Source organism: Phalangium opilio, unplaced genomic scaffold (assembly GCF_054372755.1).
Source record: "Phalangium opilio isolate 3A_F unplaced genomic scaffold, DU_Popi_V2 ptg000094l_1, whole genome shotgun sequence".
Lineage (NCBI taxonomy): Eukaryota > Metazoa > Arthropoda > Arachnida > Opiliones > Phalangiidae > Phalangium > Phalangium opilio.
In genome coordinates, this window is record NW_028324199.1 from 7,021,958 (window position 1) to 7,032,647 (window position 10,690).

Here is a 10,690-nt window from a genome sequence, read left to right on the forward strand (position 1 = left end):
GCTTGTACCTGCAAGGAGTGATCAAGAACTCGCAGCGTCAGGTTTTGGACGAAATTTCTTTTTTTTATTGAAAAGGGCGGCGGAGGCTGACCAAATTTTGCCGCCAATATCCCCTGGGACGACCGTCTTTAGCCGCACAGCCCCGCACTTCATCATCATCATGATCACCACTCGGCAGAATAGCCGCGCTTTCATAATAGGAAACTTGAAATCCCCGACGAGACTTACGCGGGGATAAACCGTGAGTATATTCCAATGATAAACCAAAATAAGCGAGATATAGGGTCGGCAGCAGCCCTATCTTGGAAGACTTTTCTTAAAACCGTCATAACTAAGTTTGAGAGCTTGAAACGAATATTTTTAGGCCTCATTGTGAAGATTGAAAGTAGCTCTATCCGTAAAACAAGGTCCCAAGGCGTTATCATAAAACCTAGAGAAGATAAGAGTATAATGAGACAGCCTTGTATTTTGCGTCATTTACTTTTCCCTCGGGAAATAAGCACTCGGGACCAATAGGAAAAACAACATAGGCTTACGAAAACGAATCCATTGCAAACTTCGGTTGTTTCTCTTCAAATTAAACACTTAGGCCTAATAATTATCGAGGAGAAATCTCGAATAGAAAATAAATATTCACTTGCCTAAAATGGACACATCCCGAAATACGGAAATTTACTCTATCCCTATACGACCATAACTAATGCGTTATTGACTTTTTGACTAAAGGAAAAAAAAATATTTTAGAAGATGTTTTGATTCATGACCTGTCCAACAACGTTGATCTAGTAGGCTTAGATTAATATGCGAGATATGATACGGGTTTTTTTAGCCTATTATTCAGATTTAGCCATAAATGTCATGCCAAATTTAGCCGATTTATCGTGTTTGGCCGAGTGATATTCCAAACAACGCGCGTCCTCACTTGCTTGATATAAAATGAAGATTCGACAACTTTTTCGCCACGAAAACATAGCAGTGCCTAAGTTACTTCAATGAGCTTTAAGCGGATGACACTCGGTGCCCGCTTTAAAATATACGTAAAGGAGTAAACAAGTTGGGAAAACCAAAATATTACCTCTCCGTGTTGAGAAGATTATATAAACTTAAGTATCCAATGAAAACGTCGACCTTTTTGCCCTCATCCTTTCCCGCGCTTTGCGCTTCCGCATTTCATCCTTACTCTCAACATTTTCTTCCTCCATTTTACATACAAAAATCAAATACTCACAAAAAGAAGTGGCAAAAACCTGCTGGCTCTTTACAACCACTTAATTTGACTTAATATCCAATTTCCAACAACAATAATATACCGGTAGTTTAATTGACAACCTACTAGCATCGAAATTCTCATTAAGAATGGCTCCCGCGGATAAAAAAGGCCAATTTTCAACTAGGTGGGCGTTATCTCATTAGATTTGAAAAATATCATTTGTCTTTTTTACCAATGCCTAACCGTTTGGATTTTTTTAAAGCAATCTTAGCATCAAAAAATAAATGTTTTATATTCTTATTAAGAATAAAACAAGAGGATAAAAATGTCTGTCCTCTCGTATTTTTTAAGCTTTTATCATGATTACTCTATACAACAGTAACAAGGAGTATAAACCCATTAGTGGAAGCAGTATTTTTTTCGAAACAATTTCGCTTATGTTTATCCTCTCTAGACTTCGCTAAAAACGTATTACTCCTACGTAAAATATTAATAGACAGGCAAGGATTCATACCGTTAAAGAAGGAGCGCAATATTATCCATATTTTCATTTCATATACAGAGAAAAGAAATTATTATATTTCTGAGAGGAGCTTCCCATTTTTGTTGTTGTTTTGAAAAATATATCGCAATGCACGGGCCTTGATAGATAAAGGAGGCAATGCATGAAATATATCACAATGCACGCGCCTTGATAGATATAGGAGGCAATGAATGAAATATATCACAATGCACGGGCCTTGAAAGATATAGGAGGCAATGAAGGAAATATATCGCATGCACGGGCCTTGGTAGATATAGGAGGCAATGATAATCTCTCTCTTTGCACGAGAGGTTTATCTTTAATAATTAAATAAATATAATTATTTTTAATTATTTTAATCTTCAATAATTAACATTAAATCGTTTAAAATAAAGTTATACCTATTATCATCTCAAACTTTGCTAATATTGACGTTTAAAGTGAAGGGTACCCCTCTTGCCCGCTTTCTTCAGATTTTGGGGTATACATACGATTCGTTTCCATTATAATAGTAAGGAAAAAGCGCAATTGCGAAAACCTTTGGTGGCGATCCCACCTTAGGGAGGCTAGACGTTTCTCGTAACCCTAGCTGATCGCCGCGTATATCCTAAAACCAAACGATGATAATGGAGTAGAAGCCAATGATACAGATTGGTGTCTATGTGGAATAGACGGAAGACCAGTGGATGGTGGTGTTAGAAGCCAATGATACAGATTGGTGTCTATGTGGAGTAGACGGAAGACCAGTGGATGGTGGTGTTTAGGAGCCAGTATGTACAGACTGGTGTCCAAGTGGGATGGACAAAGACCAGCAGAAGATGGTGGTGATTAGAAGCCAGTATGTACAGACTGGTGTCCAAGTGGAATGGACGAAGACCAGAAGATGGTGGGGTGATTAGAAGCCAGTAAGTACAGACTGGTGTTCGTGTGGGATGGACAAAGACCAGAAGATGGTGGTGTGAGAACTCAAGTAGAGGAGCCATTTCCGTGACTGTGAAAGCAGTTCGGAAATGGCGAACACGTTTGCTCCGATACGCAATCTGCGAACGAGGTCACGTGGGTGTAACAACGGACAGACAGACACACAGACAGACACGGCCGTTACAGAACCTCTCCTGGACTACGTCACACGGAGAGGTAAAAAGGGGAAAGCCTTGGTCGCTAGATTGTCGTAGCATCGCCAACAAATTATATTTTGTCCATTATTAGCGACAAAAAGTCAAAATTTGGAAAGGGGGGGTTTCAAGGTTAAGCATTGTTTGTTTCACATTTGCTCTATGTTTCAAGCGAGAGAGAGATAGAGAGAGAGAGGATTATGATATAGCCTTAAAATGGAAGGTTTAATACTGCCGTTAAAATTCCTATCACCCGTCGACAAGTATTTCACGCTTTCAATCCCACTCCCCTATTTTAACATTCAAAGCAATCGTGGGGAATTTTCAAAGCAAAAGCTTCTTGGAACCGGGTTATTACAATTATAACATAAGTAAATTTATTGAAGTAGGAATAATTTAGTAGGTAACGATGTGGCTACTATTATGGCCCAGTCCTGGAGTCGTCTTGTTTATATTTTACAGAACAAAATAAAACTATTCTGTTTGGAAAACACTGCTCTGTAGTGGTTTTAATGGTTTTTTGCAGTCAGTTAAACGCAAAAATTATTTTTATGAGGTCACGATCTTCATGATTTCGGTATTATGGATGACAAATTTTTGGAGGGGCCCGTGGCCACTTCTAAATTTTTTTGGGGGGGGCTCGGACCCCACGGGCCTATAGAACTCTACGTCTATGGCGGGGATTAACTCCGGACCTACTACACGTTTGGCCAGGAGATAAAGCTAAAAATGTGGCGCGAATTTATACCTTCTCCCTAATAAACTAGATATCGCTTCTTGCTAGAGTACATGATTCTTTAGCAGAGTTCTGAAAACGCGCAAACTTAATTTTTTGTAGGCCCTTTGGGGATGTGGTATATACAGGTACGCTACACTCGTAGATGTGTTTAAATTTTTCCAAACAATCACGGCAGATGTTCGTAACGTAAACTCACCTACCATTGTCAGAACATTTGATTCGGCGCAGCCCCCCCCCAATTGTCGTTCATCATATTCCCTGCGGAACCGCCGTCAAGGCACACGGGTTCGGCCAGAGGGGCCCGACAATGCCCCTTGAGCAGGTGACTGAGGCGCGTCAGCGGCGAGCCCAGCCAGGAGGTGGTCGATGACAGGGATGGACTAAGGCAGTAGAAGGCTCGAGGGGACGGAGGATTTCCCTCCGAGCACAGCAGTGCCATACGGTCCGAATATGTATCCGTGACCCCCAGAGGGTTTTCAAGAGCTGGGGATGAGCCATAGCAACACTCGGGCGGAGGCGAAACGCCCGAGCAAAACGTTCGCGAAACGGGGCAGGGAAAGGTCCGAACCAAGGGCGAACCCAAGGAACCATCCTAACCGGCACACCGAACTCTGGCCCCTCCGCCACGACATGGCATTTTGCTCTGCACCACCAGGTTGACCACCCGATGGTGCGGGAGGGGGTCACCTACCATGTTGTATGCGCGTGTCAAATTACGAGTATAATAAAGACGATAAGTATGACACTTGATCATGAAGGCGTTTCGCTGTAAAACAATTTTCGCCACGGATAATTAAAAACCAAAAGCCATAAGACCCGTGTACTAAATATTAAAGGAATCTGTTGAAATGCAAGGATAAGGTCTTTTTCTTTCAGGGCCGCCATTGTTCAAGAAAAGATGGTGACAAATTGGAAAGCACCTTTATTTTAGCCCTCCAGCTACTACTTAAGAATAACGTCCCTGTAAAAAGTGTGAGCCTTCTAGGTCAAACAGTTTGGGCTGTGTATGGAATATCAATCCGCCAGTCAGCACTTTCACCTACATAGATCTTATGTTTCAACGTATATGTCGGCATGAAAGTGTCAGACACATCACTTCGGCGTCTATGGAGCATTATAAACCCTACCATGGCTCGTTTTTTAAAAATATTCGTCTGCTAATGACCCAGCCATCGGAAGAGCCGTCCCAACCATCGGGAGAGCCGACCCAACCATCGAAAGAGCCAATCCAAAACACCCCAGGATCAGAGTCGTGATTCTCAAAAGCAAGTGAAGAAGAATAGTGCTAAGGCTCCGGAGAGTGTACCCGTAAATTCCAAGAAAACGCCAGCCAATGGAGCTCCAAATAAGAACTAAACTATATTCGGATATTTAGGCCTCGGTTGTGTTTTTATATTGAATAAATTGCGTTGCTTTTCTATGATGTTCTTTAATAGCATGTTATATAACTTCAATAATTGATCGAAATTGCAAATAAAATTTACGGCATTTTTAGACTCATAATTTTTTTTTCACAAATTCCGTCACCCTAAGACATCTCAAAGGTTGAATTAAGTATTATAAACTTGTAAGTTATTGTTAATTTACGCTACATGTAAATCTAATTTTCAGAACTACAGGCGTTTTAATATTGAACATATATAATAATAGACCTTGCGTTGCGAAAGATTTTCATTTTTTTTTTCTCATAAAATTTTGATGCATGGGAGTTGTGGTTGTGGAGAGTGTGTGATGCTTGGAGATATTATATATTTGAAAAACACCCTGTATAGGGGTAGGAACCTAATTCTATTATGTAAGGTCCCCATAAGTCAGAAACAATGTCAATTTAAGTCCTTAGCAAATGCCCCTCATGAAGGAAGCGGGTAAGTAAACTTCGTCGGACTGAGCTACCACAAAGCGGAGCTGACGTCATCGAATTTCGTATTGCGCGTGTCTTAGTCTTAAATAATGAATAGTCGGCAGGTTTAAAAATGGCGGCGGCCAGGAATGGAGCTGCGAGGTATTAGCCTAAACTAAAGTAGTATTTAAACGAACAAGTGCGTATAATTAACACATAAAGAGGTAGGTAGAATGTAATATAAGGTAAGTAGAAAACAATTTGCACGAAAAGTATCTAGTCTTACTATTAGATTATCTTCAGTTAATTGAAAGCGTAGCTTGTTTTCGTCTTGTAACTTAACTTAATCCTCCACGCAAAGATGACAATGACCGCTTTTATTTGTCTCCGCCGTTATATTAAAAGTATGTGACATGATTTTACCAAATAAACAGCAATGTAAACGGTACCCGCCGCCCGCCATTCCCCAATTGGTGAAAAAGTTAAAAGTCCTATCCTAACTTCTGGTATAAGCAAACAGCCTAGGAATTATAAATGGCGCTTTTATCGTAGCCGCCAATTTTTCAAAATGTTAATACGAGTACAATGCCGCGGGTAGTATAGGACCTAATTGGGGACTCATACTTATGGGGACCTTACAATAAGACTTATGGCAGCAACTAGTTTCGCGTAAAGCACGAAACCTCGAAGTTAAAACATGGAATACTACTGGAAATATGATTTTCCCCCCTATTGAACCGTTTTATAAAACAGTAAGTGGCTGCTCTTGTTTCAAATTGCGTGTCATATTCGTAGATAATGTGACTTCCCGTTTAGCAAACAAACTCTATCTTATTACGTGGTTAATATTTGACTTCGGAAAGTACAAATACAAAATTTATTGTTTCGCGAAGAAAGAAAAATTGGGAAAGATCAATATTCGAGTCCCCTCCATCCAACACCTAACGAAAAGTTTAAATCATCAAAACAGATTCAAATAACTTCGACAAGCGCTCCGTCTTTTTACGATGTGGCTAGCTTTTCTTCTCCTTCGCATACTTAAAATTCTACAATAATTTAATCATATTACAGTGCCCTATAAGTACTGGACGTAGGTTATGCTTTTGTAAAACAGCGTTTTCTTCCAAGACATCAAAGCTCGCCATCTATAGCTCTGTTTTAAAAGGTTAGTTTGCCCATTAACCCAGATATGGAGTTACGTTAACTTTCGGAAGTTACAGTTGATGGCAATGGATGCCAGACCGCCGTCAGTGTCGTGATTAGTTTGACTTTTGTTATCGCCTTATAACTTACATTTAAAATGGCTTATGTTTCTTTGCTAATTGGAGAAAAAAAACGCCGAAGTTCAATGTAACTAATTACAATCGTCGCATGCCCAAAATGAAAGACACATCTGAACACGTAAACGACTAAAACGTTAAGTAAAACTGAAAAATATTGACCAGCATCTTTCGCAAACGGAAAACGTTAAAACATTGTAAAAATTTGTCAGACTTAAAAAAGGAAAACAAATTTCTATGTTGACGCACATAACCTTTAATTAGAAATAAATCGGTCCAACAATCCCGCTAAAAACCTTTAAATAGGTGGAAACTCAGTGCTGCATTAGGGATGCATTAAAAATGTTCTAGGATGATGAAGGCTATTTTGATAATTTGAATTCATAATAGTTTCCTTTTCAACATAAGCGTTTAAAAATATCGCGAAATACCTATAGACTGCCAATTATTTTTTAAAATCAGAAAAATAAAGTGGAATTCTACTATTACATTTACAACCCAACACTATATATGAAACAATTTGTTTCCTTCCGCGCTCTTCTCTCTCAAACCTTTCCTCATTGGCTAACACTTGCTTCCGTTTCCTTGCCCCGCTTATTAAAAATTTATTTCGCGCCAAAATCATTCCTCTGGTTTAGTTCAAAATTCGCCGCTACGTTTCGCATATACCCATATCTCTTTTGACGGGTCTGGGCTCTAATTAGTTTGGCGTGAGCATTGGCGTGCACCCGGCGAATGGTGTGACCTAATCGCAACGCACGGATTTTCTGGGCAGTTGAGTACAAATTTTCGTCGATATCGAAATCGTCTGGAATGGGGAAATGAGGGGGACGCAATTCTCGTCCGAAATTTAGGAATGCGGGGGTGTTACCTGTCGATTCCTGCACTGCCGTTCGCATGGCGAACGCCAGTTGTTGAAGCCTGAGGTCCCAATCACGATGGGTATCTTTGATATACATGGTTAACATTGTGCCCAGGGTCTGATTGACTCTCTCTACGGGGTTTCCTTGAGGGGAATATATTGATGTCAGCCTGTGTTTGACTCCTAATTGGTCGAAGGTTGTTTTCATAATTTTTGACACAAAGACACTACCGTTATCCGAAATAGCTCTAGATGGAAATCCGTAACGAGTATAGGGACATAGTTTATCTGGAATGGTTCAATCGCTTGAAGACGAAGCATCCATCTGGTCAACTTACCAGTAGGATCTTTGGCTTAAGAGGAACTGACGTCCATTTGGATTGAGAGAAAATTTTCGAAGTATCCGAATGACGATAAGGGTTGGGGTTAGAGAATACGGTTTTTTCGCTCCACTCCGAATGAGCCCGATCCGAATCATAATGATTTTCGATTTTTAGAGAATAGCCTCCCAGATCTCTCTTTGTGACTCCATTTACACCTCTATAATCGGCTACTAATCGGTCATCTTTATTTTCTTTCCGTACTAGGAATATAGGGGCGCACCAGGGGCTATCGGCAGGTTCTATGAGGTCCTTTTCTAACATATCCTCCACTAAACTATTAATTTTATTTTGTAAAGGAGGGGGCGTACCTATAGGGACGACAAGCGATAGGGGGACCCTCGGTTTCAATACGATGCTCTGTGGTTTTGGTTCTACTTGCGATTTTACTAAAATCGGTTCGATGTCGATGTACAACCTCGCAAAGGCGCTTTTCCTTTTCGTTATCTAAAGGGGCGTTATTGAGGGCCCCGCTCAAATCTTCTGCGTCAACCGAATCATCCTTGGAAGAAAACATATATTTATCTACTAAATAATTATTTACTTGCATTTTACTTTTCCCGCTCTCATCGAGGAAGGAATGTATTTCAGTGGGAAATTGTTGCCAGTAATAGCTACGTTCGTTGAAGTTAATATTCATCCCAGCCTTAATTAAGAAGTCTAGCCCTAAAATAGCGGGGAAACTTATATTATTTACATAGTAGGCAGACCATTCAAACATTACATCAGGGTTTAGTAAGGAAAGGGAAACTGATCCAGAAACTTGTACAAACTGTTTATTGAGAAGTTTGACAATGGCATTAGAATGGTTAGGGGAATGCCCTGACTTTGCGATATGAGCTTTGAATTCCCCCGCAGTAATGGAGTGGCTGGGTCCGCAATCCACAAGAGCATTACAATAAATACCTCTAAACGCGACAGGAATAAACAAAAAATTTTCGACCCATTGTTTCTTTAACACATTGATATTTATTTCTGCAGCCGTATATTTATTTCTGCAGTGTACCGAAGCTTCAATTTTTAGACCTTTGGTTTATACTCAGTCCGCTGCCGTCAAGTAACTACCTCGACCCCAAACATCTAGTTCGTTCGTTACCACTAGGACCGTGCAGACTATTCGTTACAATTTGGTCGGATCTGTTCCCGAAATAAATAACACTGGGGAAATTATATAACTAAGGCTTTTAATAAACAAGGTTAACTAACGTATTTACATAATAAATTAAATTAAATAAAAGGCGAGGATGAGAAGGGTACATGAACCGTCCGTCATGATACCGAAAACTAGACTGACTAAAGTGCATTGAGATTTTTAGAATGCTGACTCAAGAATTGGCTAAAGTTACTAGGGCGCCACTAGTGGTGAATTTAAACATTAGGGCAAAGTTCATAATCTCACAGTCGCCCTCTTTGACATAATGCAAAATTCTATACTTTGATTAATAAATACTTTCAACAATTACACATTAGCTATTCAACATTTAACATCTTAATTCCGTTAACAAAATTCATTTTCCCTAACAATTTAGTAAAAATATCAGCTAGGTTCTTTTTGGTTTCTACAAACTTTAACTTAAACACATTTTTAGCTAATATATCCCGTACAAAATGGTATCGAATGTCAATGTGCTTAGATCGATGGTTCTCGACACAGTTCTCGGAAAAGAAGATGGCAGATTGATTATCACAGTAAATCGTAGGATGTCTGATATATACACCAAATTGCTCTAGTTCTTGGATTATCGGTATAAGCCAGAGTAGTTCTTTAGTGGCCTCGGATACTGCAACATACTCCGCCTCCATTGTCGAGAGGGATACGGACTTCTGTCTTAGAGACCTCCAGAATACGGTAGATGTTCCCAGTTGTACTGCGTAACCGCTAGTGGATTTCCTTGTATCTCGATCTGAACCCCAGTCGCTGTCGCTATATATAGAAAGTTCCGGATTCTGCTGGCATTCATAGATGAAACCATGCTTTGCTGTGGACACCACGTATCTCGTCAGTTGACAAAGGTGACACCAATGTGAGAATCCTGGATTACTGCTATACTGGGATAGGGCGATTACAGGGAACAAAATGTCCGGACGGGTTCTCTGTGCGATAAATAATAAACTCCCGATTAATGACCGATACGGGAACTGCTTCATGCGTTCTTGTTCCTTTTCGTTGGTAGGACAGTCTTTCCGTGTTAGAATGACACCTGAAGCCACCGGAAGGCTCACAGGTATTTCTACGTTGATACCATAACTTCGATTAATCTTGTCTATATACGACGCTTGGTGTATTTTTAATGATCCGTCTTCTCTGAACTCAAATTCGACTCCGAGTAATTTCTGTATTGGACCGAGATCCTTGATTACGAAACGCTGAGAAATAACTTTGAAAATTTCTTGCTGGATATCGTCATTCTTTGCAAGTACTACCAAGTCATCGACGTATACGAGGACTACCGCGTTATGCGGCAAATAATAAATACAGTTCGTTCCAGTTAGTTTCTTGAATCCAATGTCTTGGAAACTCCGGTCGAGTTCTATGAACCATTGTCTACCGCTTTGAGGAAGTCCATATGCCTTTTGGAGCCGCAGACAATAGTCGGATGTATTTGCAACGTGAAATCCGGGTATTTGCTTCATGTATATGTTGTGGTCGAGATTTCCATACAAATAGGCATTTTTCACGTCTAAATGCTTATGGGTCCAGCCAAGACTAACGACGAATAGTACGATAAACAGGCGGATTA